Consider the following 15,379-nt stretch of genomic DNA (forward strand, 5'->3'; position numbering starts at 1 on the left):
ATATTATATTAAGGTCATGGAGCAAGATTAGAGAGAGGTTTGGGCATGGTTATGGTTTGAGAGGTGGCCATGTTATGGGAAAAAATGTGTTGGAGATAAGGAAATGTTTTTAATATAGTCTTAGTTGGTTGGTTCCTAGAGTATTTTTACTTGGATATGATTTCTAAAGGATCCTTCACATGGGGTAAATATTATATTAAGGTCATTAAACTCCAACAGAGTAAATCATTAAATAAAAAAGAACTGAGTGCATGATCAAGAATAAATAATCACGCAAATGGATATTAATGAGGAGATGATATGGAGGCCAAGTTATCTTCGCTTTACACTCAATAATGTGAATACAAGGTTCTCAAAGCTTCTACATACCCAGGAATGTCTGGAATAATCATCAATTGATGGATCTCCTAATAAGTGCATAAGCTTTTCACTCTAACCTAGCTTGGCACACTTGGAAAGCTTCTCTTGTAGTTTGTCTACTATCTTGGCTAGAAAATGTTTGGAAGAGTGCAAACCCCTTGTGGTACTCAAGTGTGTGCCTATGACTTTTTTTAAAACCTATTATATGGAGCAAATATGTAGTTATACACAAGATGGAAGAACATGCACTTGCTCAATATTGCCTTCATTTGAAATCTATAAATTTATTATGCATATCCAACAAATACATCTAAGGTTCTCCATTTTGAAATCAAAGAAGTATGGCATAAAAACTATTTTTGGTTTAGAATTTCTAAGTTTTTAGATTTTCTCCAAAAGCTACTAAAATACAAAAGATAATTTGTCATACATAGGCCCTTCCTACACGTGTTAAGCCTGGTCGCATGTGTGAGATGAACATGCATGTACATGCAAGTGAGTAGTCATGAGCTTTGGCATACACACAAGCGCTATACTTATGCATATATGCATATACTCTCTCTCTCTCTCTCTCTCTCTCTTTGGGTGGTGGTTGGTGTAGTTGCTTTTCACTCTTAGAGTAAACAAAAAGACCACTAAAAGAGAAACAATAGAGGAGTTACATATTTTTGTGATCCAAAGTGTCAACTTCTTTGAGAAATTTAGAAGAAGGTATTAAAAAACTTCACAAAACACTCCTATTTTTTTCATGAAAGGTCAAGCTTTTTGGGAGGTCGCGCTGCATATCAGAAAAGAATGTTTGGGGGTACAAATGGCCCAAACATTTTATTTCATTTGATCTTTTCATAAGGGAGACATAGGGAAGGGAGTGGTCGACATGTATAGATGGGTATGCAAGTTGCAGCAATGGGGATCAATAATGGAGCACCGGCCGGACCTAAAATAGTACAAATATGAGTGTAAAGCTGTAAAGCATGACTATAAAAACAGGGCTGGGATTCTCAAGCTGCTCCAAGGGGCTCCCTTCTCTCTCTCTCTACTCTAGAAGTGCTTGTCTAGTTTTGACTGCTCTGCAAATAACGTTACTAAACTTGAAGAGAACATGGCGCTTAGAAAGGCCATGTGGAGTTTGTTTGTGGTTATTATTATAGGAATATTTTCCCATAATTGCTGCATAGCGAAGGTCGAAAGCAGGCACATTCCATCAGGTGAGCAACCAGCATTGTGCATGTGTGTGTGTGTTGTGTGTGGGGGGGGGCAACCGGCTCTGTTATGTGTGTGCGTGTGTGTGTTTTGGGCGAGGAGAGAGAGAGTGTGGCAGGCACACTTCAAGCTCTGTGTGTGTTTGTGTGAGAGAGACACACACACACACAGAGAGAGAGAGAGAGAGAGAGAGAGAGAGAGAGACAGAGAGGAGAGAGGAGAGCGAGGACTCTCGACTTTATCATAATTAGATTAAAACGTGTTTAAGCACCTCAAATTTTACTTTCTGCTTGCATCGTAATCTTCATGGCAAGCTGTTGTTGGTTTGAACGCGCACATCAGGTTGCGTGTATAGCACGTCATCCTGTTTATAACACAACGTGTTTTCCGTGCCGCAGAATATTCTCCGAAGGTTGGCAAAACAGACGTGCGATCAACTGTGAGTGATATTCCACACAGTACCAGATTTGCTGCTTTCCATACCGTAATCTTTTTTTAGTCAAACCGCTAATGACGCTTATCACCCGACGTTTTATTTTTTTCTTTTGATCAGAGCCTTCATGTGGCGTCAATTAGAGGACTAATTAACACGGACGCGTCATTAGCTGATTACAGCCTGCCCGTCCCAAACAACAGCCACAACCCAAAGCACAAGGGTTCTTCGCCAGCCAAAATAGTCATCCGTCCATAGGCCCTATTTTCTCCTTAATTTATTGGACCATAATAAATAATCATAGTCTCCCAATAATTTTGTATTGATTTGCATGCTTAACTTTCAATTTACAGCCCCTCATAGCTATGTACATGCATAGCTTTGAATTAGAACCATACCCTCAGGTGGCTGTCAGGCCCTATTTTCTCCTTAATTTATTGGACCATAATAAATAATCATAGTCTCCCAATAATTTTGTATTGATTTGCATGCTTAACTTTCAATTTACAGCCCCTCATAGCTATGTACATGCATAGCTTTGAATTAGAACCATACCCTCAGGTGGCTGTCAATGTACACATGTAAACCACTTAGCCCCCACCCTACTGGATTTTCTTTTGTGGAATAATGAATTCATTTTGGTGGAATAAAGAAATGATTTAGATTTGAAAATGCAAAGTCATGATTAACTTTGTTACTCTCAACATGATGTGCAATAATGTGCATGTATAGACAATAGTACGATACAAAGTAAAAGGTGACAATCTTGGGTGTTGGTTTACTATAACAAGCAAACATAGGCACTATAGATCATGAATATGGTGCTAAATAGTTTTTTATTAATTAAATAGTTCAACAAAGCGTGAACCTTAGAAAAAAAAAATTTAAGCTAGGGAGTGTAATTAAAGTGGTGAGTGCGAATGGAAAAATCTAGAGCCTTCTAGATCGTTGCCACTCCAACTTCGATGAGAGGGAGAGGGAAGCCGGGGCAAGGGAGAGAGAGGAAGGTTGGGGTGAATGGAACAAGAGGAAGGTTGGGGCGAGGGGGGAGAGAGAGAGAGAGAGAGAGCGAGGGCTTGAGAGAGAGAGAGAGAGAGAGAGAGAGAGAGAGAGGTATTAATGTCGGTAGAATGCAACACGAGGGCATATACGACCAACAGTGGGACTTGAACTCGGGTGGATGAGAGGAGGCTAGGGTGGGGAGACAACACAAAGAGAGGGAGGGAAATTAGAGAGAGGAAGGGTTTGGGAAGAGAGAGAGAGGAAGGGTTTGGGAAGAGAGAGACTCCTAAACTTTAAATGTGGTAAGTTTTAACCTTACCCCATGAATTAATTAATGTAGGGAGGGTTTGGGAAGAGAGAGACTCCTAAAGTTTAAATGTGGTAAGGTTTAACCTTACCCCATGAATTAATTAATGTAGGGGTAGTGAATATGTTTGTTAAAATTAAAGATTCACACTAAGCGTATTAAACTAGAGCAAGTAACAATCTTCCTTTTCTTTTTATAAATATATTCCTTCTTTCTCATATATATATAAATCATCCTTTTCCAAAAATGTTGGAGCAAAAGATGATACTTTTCCAAAAGTTTTGGAGCATGAAAGCCCACCACATTGGATCCCACCAACCTAAAAATCAAAAGAAAATAGCCATACTTTTTGAAATTTCTACACTATTTATGCATTGGTTTGGTTCTTTTTAGTGACAATCTCAACAACCAACTATTTTGAATTTTCAATTAGCCTAAAGTTAGATTGAGGCACACCTTTCCCGAACACCAATCCACAATTGAGGCACACCTTTCCCGAACACCGATCCACATGGAGATATAAGGTACATGCATGGAGGTTATTACCACTACAAAGGGGGGAGATAATATTCAAGCTAAAATCACATCTCAAATTATACTTTATGTAGGAAGAAACTAAATTATATTGGCACCCTGGGTATAGAAACCTACATTTTTGAAGGCATACACAACATTTTGAAACGAAATCCTATGTATGATTAAGAAAGCTATGATGTCTGACTAGACTGTATGGAGAACAGTAAAGAAAAAAGCAAAAAGAAAGAAGTGAAATTATTACAATTTCTACCCTACAACCGTGATAAGTTATTGAGTAGTAGAAAGTAGCAAGAAAATCTTGATAAAATGTAGAAGCACTCAAAATCCTTCATTTAAAATGTAAAAAAGACAAATTCGGGAAAAAGTAGATTGCGGAGCTTGTCAAAAACATCTTCCGACATAGAACATACCTTTGCTAAGCTCTCATATAGCTGCTTGAAGCCCTAGTTGTGCACATTATAACCTTTTATATGAGCCTAACATCATGTATTCTAGAGTAAAAAGGTGGCAAAAATGTGATGTACAAATTAAGGACTTAACCCCGACTTTGCTTTATAGTATTTAATGTATGTTATGAATCTTCAAAATACATACGAGATGAAAGGTAATTATGCATGCAAATATGTTTACACTGCCATAAGCCAAGCTGGAAATAGCTGTATTAAGCTGCTTCTTAACACGAGCAAAGATTAGTTCTTGAAGGTGTGTTAGTAGAATGGATTTTGAGACAAGGAGTAGGAGCGCTCTCTCTCTCATATACCCCCCCACCCCCACCCCCCCCCCACACACACACTCACTCTCTCTCTCTCTCTCTCACACACACACACATGCATGCTTTCAGTCTTTGCAATGCAATGCTCGATAAAAATGACCACAAGCAAAGATAGAGACCACATGTTTTTGTGGGCATTAAATTAGCTCCACAAAGCTTCATTTTCATTCCAAAAGAGAAAAGACCTTGCAAAAAAAAAAGACAACCGTTTTTTGACATCTTTCTCGAGCAATGGAGCCACTCTCGAGCACAATAATTTTGCCTCTTCCAATGGCCTCTTTAATAATTATGTGAAAAAGCAACATGCATGTGCACATATCTTCATATGTGCTCCATGTTCCTTCCATGCCCATGCTCGTGTGGAATGTGTCATATAGCAACAAGTGACATATGCTTCATCATAGAAAGACTTTACACACATTGGTCATCCACAACAAAGTATGTAAGCACTAAAGACAAAGCACATATAAGGTTTATAACACAATACATTGAGAAACCACAAGGTAGAAAACCTTGTAAACAATCAAGCCTTATTTTAGGTGCTAGATGGGTGATACAAATTTATGATGTTTGAAACAAACACAATGCAATATGCTTGCATGCTTACCTATGTCTCTCACAACTTTATTTTTTTAACCTTTACCCTTGGATGGCCATTTGTGAGGACCTTTCTTGGAGAAGAATTCCAAAAGAGAAAAGACCTTGCAAAAAAAAACAACCACTTTTTGACATCTTTCTCGAGCAATGGAGCCACTGTCGAGCACAATAATTTTGCCTCTTCTAATGGCCTCTTTAATAATTATGTGAAAAAGTAGCATGCATGTGCACATACTTCATATGTGTTGCATGTCCCTTTGATTCCCATGCTCATGTGTGGAATGTGTCATATAGCAACAAGTGACATATTACAACTAGATGCGTTATCATAGAAAGACTTTACACATTGGTCATCCACAACAAAGTATGTAAGCACTAAAGACAAAGCACATATAAGGTATATAACACAATACATTGAGAAATCACAAGGTGGAAAACCTTGTAAACAAAGAAGTCTTATTTTAGGCACTAGATCTAGGTGATACAAATTTATGATGTTTGAAACAAACACAATGTAATATGCTTGCATGCTTACCTATGTCTCTCACAAAGTTACTTTTTTAACCTTTACCCTTGGATGGCTGTTTGTGAGGACCTTTCTTGGAGAAGAAAGCTTGGTCTTCAACCTCTTCCTTTGATCTTCTTTTCTTCTTCTTAGAGGGAAGTGATGATCTCTTCAAGTGTTGGAGAAAAAAGGTTTTTTGAGAGTTACTGTAGTGACTAGATGTCTATACTCCTCATCTAGCATGCTCTTCAAGAGAACTACCACCATCGTTGCATCATCATCACCACCCACTACATCATTGTCACCACCCACTAGTGCTCCAATAGCTGAGGGTTGAGTCATGAGACTCTTCATGTGGTTAACATGGGTAGTGAGTGACTTATGAGGCTTTAGCTTAAGCTCAAAGAGCTTAGTCTTTAATGCAATTTTAGAATTTCTACCCTTTGTCCCAAATAATTGCTCTTGCTTATCCCATGCTTCTAGAGATGACTTCATGTCAGAGATATAAGGTCACTAAGTGCCAACGCAATGATCTAGAAAAATATTTATCATCTCTAGTGAACCATTAAAGTTCGGCATCTCTAGTGGTAGGCTTCTTTTGTTTCCCATTTATTACAATCCAATTTCTCTCCCTCATAAGATGGTACTTAACATTCATTTTCATGTATGGAAGCCTTGACCATCAAACTTGTCTCAATGCATAGAATGGGATGCCATTATTTTATGAGAAGGGAGATCTTACCCTCTCATTTTTCACAGTGGTCGGGCAGTTTCTAATCCTTTACAATAGAGATTAGGTGTGCTTAATGACATTATTAGTGCATTGCTCCCCCTTGTTAATGACACAAAAAGTAGTGTAAAGTTAGAGGGTGCAAATGATGCTCAAATCAAAGAGGTTAACATAATGATATAGCATGAAGTAGCAACTCCCCAATGTTAGGTGTTTGAACCCTCAATGATAGTGATTAGTGTAAATAATTAACCTTAATCCACCATTAATGATAGATATTAAAAAATTGAGAAAAATGTTGATTCTCACCAACCAAAGGATAGAATGATTCAAGATTTGATATGTGTGCTTCTCATAGACCCAACTAATGAACCCTAAGAGGGTTTTGCTTCATTCTAGCTATAGGCAACGATTTGGAAATTTTTCTCCAAGTAGGTTGCTCTATTTTACAGAGACAATTTGATGACAAAATCCTCCAAATTGGTTGATGCCCTTTGATAAGGTGAGAGATTGGGATCTTGGAAAGAGGTCTATGTGGTTGATTTGAAGTAGAATGCCTCAAAATCCTCCAAATTGGTTGATGTCCTTTGATAAGGTGAGAGATTGGGACCTTGGAAAGAGGCCTATGTGGTTGATTTGAAGTAGAATGCCTCAAAATCCTCCAAGTTGGTTGATGCTCTTTGATAAGGTGAGAGATTGGGACCTTGAAAAGAGGCTATGTGGTTGATTTGAAGTAGAATGTCTCAAAGAGGGAAATCTCAGTTGGATATTTTTTCTAAGACAAAAAAACTAGTTAATCACTAATGATGGGCTTAATTATCTACTGATGAGGCTTAGATCAAGGTATGCTCGGATACCATTATTGGGTTGTGTGATGATAGAGAAGAGCTTAGGGTGAATAAAAATGAAGCTTAGACATGGTGTTTAACTGTGATACCATTGATACCATTGTTGGGTTGTGTGACGTTAGAGAGCTTAGGAAGTTAGACATGGTGTTTCAGCATGGTAATAACACTAAGCAAAATGAGCAACATTAATGAGAAATGATTTAAGACTAATGATTCAAATGATAGCATAAGCAAGAGTATTTCCTTCATGGATTGACGCCCCCAAATAAACTCAAAGTACAAGCCACTAGGGTTAAGAATCAAAGAGTTTTTAGTGGATAGGAATCAATTCAAATGGCCCCTATTCTCTCCGCAATCATCTCCTTGAATATACAGAAAAAGGTGGCTCCGCTTTTACAAATAACCTTTGAATGTTTGAACCTTTACTCATTCTAATGACCATGGATGATTATTTGCTTCATTTAATGGTGTTATCTTGTGCTTCTTGCAATAGTGCTATCTCTTGCTTCTTCTAATAGTGTTATCATTGTCAGCCACCTGAGGGTATGTGTGACGCGTTTCCGTCAGTTTCGGCCGTTTTTGGCTAAAAACGGCCAAAACGGCCGTTTACCGTGACACGTCGCGGGATTTCTATCCGGAGGGACATGGTGCCCGAGGGGTATGCTAGACCGCCCCGAATATAATGCATCTATATGGGGAGGAAGTGCTTGGAGGGGCAAAGCATGGACCCATGGTAGGCACCTAGACGCACTCACGCACCGGGTAGGCACGTTAGGCCTCCCGTGTGGCGGATGGGGTTGCTAGGGAGCCGTGTGCCCGAGGGGTGCCCTCCCAACCTTGACGGGGTCGGGACCGATTGAGCCGACGGGACCGTGGACGGTGGAAAAACGGCCGCCGAGACGGGGCCGCGATGGACCCTAGGCCGGCAGGGCATGGATTGAAGGCAAGTCCCGGGTGAGGCCTCCTAGAGCCGAGCCGGGCATGAAGGGCACGTGACGATGAGACCCTCAAGGCAAACGCGCGCAACGCGCTCGACGGGCCGGCGGAGCCGTCATGAGCTTTCAAGGGCCGCGTGCGGCAAAGACGTGGTGTTTCGTGCCGGACGTCCGCTCGTACTGGGCTTGCGTTCGTACGGCCATCACACTTGGTATCAGAGCAGACCAACTTGGGCTGAAGAGAAAAACGGCGGGACCGTCAGAAACGGCGGAAACGTCGAAAACGGCAAAAACGGCCGAAAAACGGCGAAACGGCGAGTCGGGCCAAAGTGACGGCCACGAGCCGAAAACGGCACAAAACTGCCAACTGAGATTCGGGCCTCAAAACGGCGGAATTTTCCCGTCGTGACCTTTATCGATCTCGTGGAGCAGGGTGAAGGCTACAGGATGGCATGGGTGGCCGGACCCGACGGGACCCCGAGCTGACGCGCCTGGGGGGTGGACCGTTCAGTGCCCGTTGGGCCTCAAGACGAAGGAATTTGGGGAAGTGCTATATATGAAAAATGATCAATTTTTCGAGGGGATCGCAACCGCGCGATCCTTTTGGAGAAATTCCTGAGTTGGCCGACATGTTTTGGGGTCTGTGGAAAGCTGGGTCAAAGCCAAGGTGAGGTCACAGGTGCAAAGACCCAACATATGACGTTGGCAAAGAGCTGAACGGAGGCTGCATCAACTGGATCCTTGTGGGGGGCGTCAGCACTTTCAGAAATGGAAGATCAGCGGCCTTGGGGATCTCTAAGAGTTACCACCAAAAGAGCTCAAACGAAGCATCTACTTGATCCTCGTCGTGGGGGCCGTCAGGCTTCGAGATCTCTCAGAGTACCACCAAAAGAGCTCAACGCAGCATCTACTTGATCCTCGTGGGGGCCGTCAAAGGCTTCGGGATCTTTTCAGAGCTACCACCATCGCCAAAGACAAGAGCTTAAAGAAAACGGCCAGGCTGGCAAGACAAGGGTGGCACGCGGACCAGCAGCACCTCAGATGAGGACCGCGGGCTGGAGGTCACTCAAGGTCAAAGAAAGACAAAGACAAAGGGGCCACGCATGCGGAGGCAGCGCCGGGAATGGGACCGGGTCCGCTTATGCTAAGAAACTTGAGGCGGCGGAATGGGACGTCGTCTCGGTGTGGTGCCCATGAAGAGCTGAAAGACGCCGCCGAGCCAATCTCATGAAGAAGACAAGCGGCAAAGGTGCCCGCTGAGGCCATGGCGAGCCTCGTGGCGAAGTAGCCATCCAAACCTCACCAACAAAGCAACGGGCTAGGCAGGAGAAGTCGACGCCCTTCCAGATCATCAAGGATTGCGCCTTGGGTGGAAGCAGCAAAGCTGAAGCCCTTTATCTCCAAGTGCGAGAAAGAACTTCGAGGTCTAGGCCGGAAGGAGCCGAAGCCTCTTCTGATCGTCCCAGGATCTTCAAGGGGGAGGCAGCTAGCCGAACCCGCCCTCCTTCCGCAGGGCAAAAGCAGGGTGAGACCAGAAGGCGTCAATACCCCTTTCAGGCCATGAAGGGCCATACACTGAACCTTCGCGATCCGCCTGGGGTGAGGGTAAGCCCTAGGAGAGGCACCAAGAGCCCTGGGTCTTCTTCATCTCTACTCCGACGTTCCGCCCGGGTGAGGGTAAGTCCTAAGAAGAGGCACCAAGAGCCCTGGGCTTCCGGGCACACGGTTGAGGGTAAGTCCCTTCGATGGCACCAAAACACCCGTGACCCATTCACCTTCTTGTGGCCGTGCCGCCCACCCGAGGCCAGCGTGCACGCGTCACCTTCTCCTCCGACGTACCGAGCCGGGTGAGGGTAAGCCCTAGGAGAGGCACCAAGACCCCGTGGCTCCCTCTATGGCCGGGACGCCCGCTGCGGCCAGCGTGCCCGCGTCACATTCACCTCGACGCTCGCCTGGGTGAGGGTAAGTCCGCGCGCGGCGCCAAGAGCCCTGGGCCTCCCGAAAAGTCCAAGGATTCATCGTGCCGAGGGCACAACGGCCCGAGCCGGAGCAATCCGGGGAGGGCCAAGCTGAAGGAACGTGCCACATCTAGCCGTCAAAGGGCTGCAGAGGCACAAGAGCTGTGTGATTCAGGAAAGCAGGTTTGAAGAAGGGGACTACTTGGGAGCTCTGGATCACAGCCTAAGTACCGTGGTGCCGGGCAGATAGCACTCTGGGTGAAGGAGCAAACGGGTATAGCTGGACTCACTCCCGTGGACTTGGGTTGCTCGGCTCAAGAGTTAAAGGGCTGTGGGAAGCAAGCTTGATGAAGGGGACTACTTGTGATCGCTCAAGTTCAGGACATGGAACCGTAGTGCCGGGCACATAGCACTCTGGGTGAGGGCGTGATCTTGTACAACTGGAGTTGGGCAAGTGGACCGGAGTCGTTTGGCTCTCCAAGGTTACTCCTGAAGATGGAAACAGCTGTATGGGCAGGTGGCAATGTGCATGCAGTTGGGTGGGTCAAAGTGGCAGTTGGCTCACTGAAGTTCGAAGGCGTGGTCTTGGACCAGGTTACCAGAAGACGGAAACAGCTGGGTGTGCAGGTGGCAATGTGCATTCAATTGGGTGGGTCAAAGTGGCAGCTGGCTCACTGAAGTTCAATGGGAGCTTGGATGTGGAAAGCACTCAAATCTAGCCGTGAGGGCAAAGCGGGTGCAAAAGAAGAAGAACCGGCCCGAGGCGAAGTTCAAGCAAGGGAAACTTGGCTCTTAGCCGTCCAAGGAGAACTTGATGGGATGACGTCAAAGAAGACTGGCGCTTCGCAGTACTACAAGACACATTCAGAGCGCAAAGGCTCAAGGTGATGGTGCAGAGTCAGGAAACGGAGCCGTGTAAAAGTCGTCATGGTGTCATGGTGGCTTGAGCAAGACGAAGTGGAGAGACTTTGCGCCTTAAAGAACAGGAACAAGCAAACGGTGACGTCAAGGTCAAACCCGCCTGGACAGGTGGAGGGACAGTTTGGCTAGAGCATGGCAAAGCAGGTCTTGGTGTGAAGGCAAGCTAGAGCACTCGAGTCAGGTGAACCGAAGCCGAAGAAGTGCAGAAGTTCGAATGCCAAAGGTTCGCGGTGGTTTCACTTGGTGTCAGGTGGGCCAAAGGCACTTTGTCACAGAGAATGGATGCACTTATGTACTCAAACAGGTTGAAGCTGGGCATAAAGGTCCAAGGTCAACGAAGTGCAGGGTTTTGAAGTGGTACAAGAAGGGCAACCAAGCTGGCGTCAGTGAGGTGGGCAACTCTTGTCCATTAAAGATTCGGCACAAAGAGCGCACGGGGCATCGGAGAGCAGCAAGGCTCAAGACAAAGCTCCAACGACAAGGAATGTAAAGTCAGATTTGAAGTAAAGATCTTGCAAACCAAGTTGGCGTCAACTCGGCGAACAAATCTGGACTCCATTGAAGACTCTTACTTTCCCGACAAAGCTGCATTGCTGAAGGTAATCACTCTGTACTCAGCTCAGACAGGAGCTCCGGCGAGACCACGCAGCAACCTCGCCAATTTTGTTGGGATCGGGGGAACTCTCGAGCGGGGGCTTGAAGTTCCAACCTTTATATTGAAAAAAGCCAAAAAAATTGTAAAAAGGCAAAAATACAAAAATATGCACAGTTTTTCTTTTGTAAACGGGTTAGACACCTACTCTTGCTCATGGCTATAAAGCAGGGTAAGGACCTCCCGTCCTCAATATATCTATATTAACACTTGCACAGATGCGTTATAATTAGGACCTTTCGTTTCAAAGTAATTGATGAGGGCGTCAATTCTATAAAGGGGGGGTGTATGTTGTTGAAATATACAAGTGAATAGGGTGTGTGTGGGAACAAGCTCTTGGATAGAGGCTGTAAAAGAGGAGATGTAATTGTGAAAGAACCTGTGAAAAGGTTAGGAGAATCTACTGGGAGAGAATAATGGGTAGCATGAGGGAATTTAGGAGTGTGGAGATATTCTGGGAGATATTCAGGGAAAAGAGAAGAGGTGGAGAGAATCAGGCAAAAGGTGGAGATATTCAGGGAGTGAATCATGGAGAAATCAATGGGATTTGATGCTTGATGTAAACACTATAAATTGAGGCATAGCCCTAATGAGAATTTGCTGGTTTTTGAGTATCCATGCCTACATTAATCTATCTGCTAATTATTCACTAATTACGTCTTAATCATTTCTTAATCACCTTGTTAATCATGTTGATTCTAGTGTTTGATCCACCATAGCTCATCATTATGCTCAAATTTCAACATGGTATCAGAGCCATGCCTAGAATCAACTAGATTTATGAGCCCATTAGTGAATTAATCAGGATTAGTAAAATAATTAGTAAAAAAATCAGTTTTTAGTAAGCTTTCACTCTTCCCCTTCACCCCCAGCCAGTGGGGAGGGTCTCTAGCATCTAGCACACATCAAATTAGGGCAAAAGCTTCTAGCCATAGCTAGCTAAGCTCCTTAGCTTCAAGCCTATGCAAAAAACGTAGCAAACCGCCAGCGCGTTTGGGAGAATTCGCCGTTTGTGCAGGCGCCGTTTTTCTGAGGTATTTTTGCCATTGCTACTTGCTCCAAACAAATTACTTCAATTCCCTTTAGCACAAGGGGTAATCAAGCATGCTCTACAAGCTGGTGAAGACAGAAATCAATTTCATCAAGTCTACAGAGAGATCCAAGCTCTTCATCAAATCTGCAGGTGACTTTGGTAAAACAGAGATTAAGCTTTCATTATTTGGTCAAATCTTGTGTTTCTTGGCTTAATCCTCTACTAGACTCATTGCTATTGATGCCTTTGAAAGCATTTGAGCTCATTTGGAGTGAAAGGCATCAGATCTGAGCTCCCCGCATACTCTGTTTTCTGCACACAAACCAGAGCATTAATTTGCTAATCAGTGATTAATCAGTGCTAATCACTGTACTTTGGTGCAATTGAGGGTTCAAATTAACCATTAGGTATCTGATACAGATCCCTAAAGCTTCAGATTGCAAATCGGAGTTGGTTTGATACTCCAACCATCCCGTACAAATTGGTTACCCTTGATTTAATGTAATTTCTGGTAAAATTGTGCTGATAAATTTGTGAAAATCATCATTTTGCATTTAACCCTTGGTTAATGCCTGTAAATCTCACTCAAATTCAAGATTATTCACAGCCAGAGTTGCATTTGGAATGTGCATGAGAATGAATGCTATACGCATTATGTATTGGGCACATTTTATCAGTGTAAAAATGGGAACAGACACTGCCCTTGTCCAGATTAAGGCAAGAGGTAAGACCTCCCGCATAAGTTTGGGTTTGCATTGCATAATGATACAAAATAAACATAAAAAACCCAAAGGAACTGTCAGCAAAACATTGAAACATGTTGCTCACATGGAGCAAAAAGACCTGACGGACGAGCTCATGGCCCCAGCCATGAAAGAAGAAGAATATCTCTTCCCAAGAAGAGGATCCACACCGAGAAGAAGATCTGAAGGAAGACATGGACACGAGAAGAGAAGCTGCCACAAGAAGAGAAGCTGCCCCGAGAAGATTGAAAGAAGAGACGGACGCATGGAGAGATGTTGCCACGAGAAGAAGACTGAAGAAAAGAGAAGATGTGAGGCTCCAAAGAGTGAGGAGCCATGTGAAAATCTCTGAGAGAGAGAGAGAGAACCCACAACCAAATGTAACCTGCCCCAATAAAGTAAAACCACCTCTGAGCCACCGATGATGTAGGCCACGTGGTAGATGTATGTGTGAACACTTTAGTCAAGGTCACGGGCACTTATAGTAGCCTTGGACACATAGAGAGAGAGAGTGTCAAGGACTATGGAGTTTAGGGACTTGAGGCACTGGTCGCGGACTGTCAAGTAAGAGAGAAACTTGATACAGGGTCCAGGTGTGCTGAGATAACTTGAGGGGAGGAGTAGACACTGGTCGCGGACTACCAAGTAAAGGGTGGCAAACTTGGTATAGGATCTAGGTGTACTAGGAGTATTCACTTGAGGGGAGGTGTTGAAATATACAAGTGAATAGGGTGTGTGTGGGAACAAGCTCTTGGATAGAGGCTGTAAAAGAGGAGATGTAATTGTGAAAGAACCTGTGAAAAGGTTAGGAGAATCTACTGGGAGAGAATAATGGGTAGCATGAGGGAATTTAGGAGTGTGGAGATATTCTGGGAGATATTCAGGGAAAAGAGAAGAGGTGGAGAGAATCAGGCAAAAGGTGGAGATATTCAGGGAGTGAATCATGGAGAAATCAATGAGATTTGATGCTTGATGTAAACACTATAAATTGAGGCATAGCCCTAATGAGAATTTGCTGGTTTTTGAGTATCCATGCCTACATTAATCTATCTGCTAATTATTCACTAATTACGTCTTAATCATTTCTTAATCACCTTGTTAATCATGTTGATTCTAGTGTTTGATCCACCATAGCTCATCATTATGCTCAAATTTCAACATATGTGACGCGTTTCCGTCAGTTTCGGCCGTTTTTGGCTAAAAACGGCCAAAACGGCCGTTTACCGTGACGCGTCGCGAGATTTCTATCCGGAGGGACATGGTGCCCGAGGGGTATGCTAGACCGCCCCGAATATAATGCATCTATATGGGGAGGAAGTGCTTGGAGGGGCAAAGCATGGACCCATGGTAGGCACCTAGACGCACTCACGCACCGGGTAGGCACGTTAGGCCTCCCGTGTGGCGGATGGGGTTGCTAGGGAGCCATGTGCCCGGGGGGTGCCCTCCCAACCTTGACGGGGTCGGGACCGATTGAGCCGACGGGACCGTGGACGGTGGAAAAACGGCCGCCGACGTGGCCGGCGGGCCGGGCCGGGCCGACGGGGCCGCGATGGACCCTAGGCCGGCAGGGCATGGATTGAAGGCAAGTCCCGGGTGAGGCCTCCTGGAGCCGAGCCGGGCATGAAGGGCACGTGACGGTGAGACCCTCAAGGCAAACGCGCGCAACGCGCTCGACGGGCCGGCGGAGCCGTCATGAGCTTTCAAGGGCCGCGTGCGGCAAAGACGTGGTGTTTCGTGCCGGACGTCCGCTCGTACTGGGCTCGCGTCCGTACGGCCATCACAATATGGTTATGCATTTACATAGCTACGAGGGGCTCTAAATTGAAAGTTAAGCATGTCAAAA

At 44.5% G+C, this 15,379-nt stretch overlaps 1 long non-coding RNA gene across 1 annotated transcript; it reads left to right on the forward strand.

Moving 5' to 3' along the window:
- The first annotated feature begins 1,391 nt into the window (after positions 1-1,391).
- LOC147623114 (uncharacterized) lies at positions 1,392-2,619 on the forward strand. The gene is made up of 3 exons (XR_015269404.1): positions 1,392-1,568; positions 1,962-2,002; positions 2,117-2,619. It is a non-coding gene; the product is annotated as an uncharacterized LOC147623114 (long non-coding RNA).
- Positions 2,620-15,379: the final 12,760 nt, after the last annotated feature.

This window comes from Cibotium barometz, chromosome 27 (assembly GCF_041138505.1).
Source record: "Cibotium barometz isolate CiBa-2024 chromosome 27, ASM4113850v1, whole genome shotgun sequence".
NCBI lineage: Eukaryota > Viridiplantae > Streptophyta > Polypodiopsida > Cyatheales > Cibotiaceae > Cibotium > Cibotium barometz.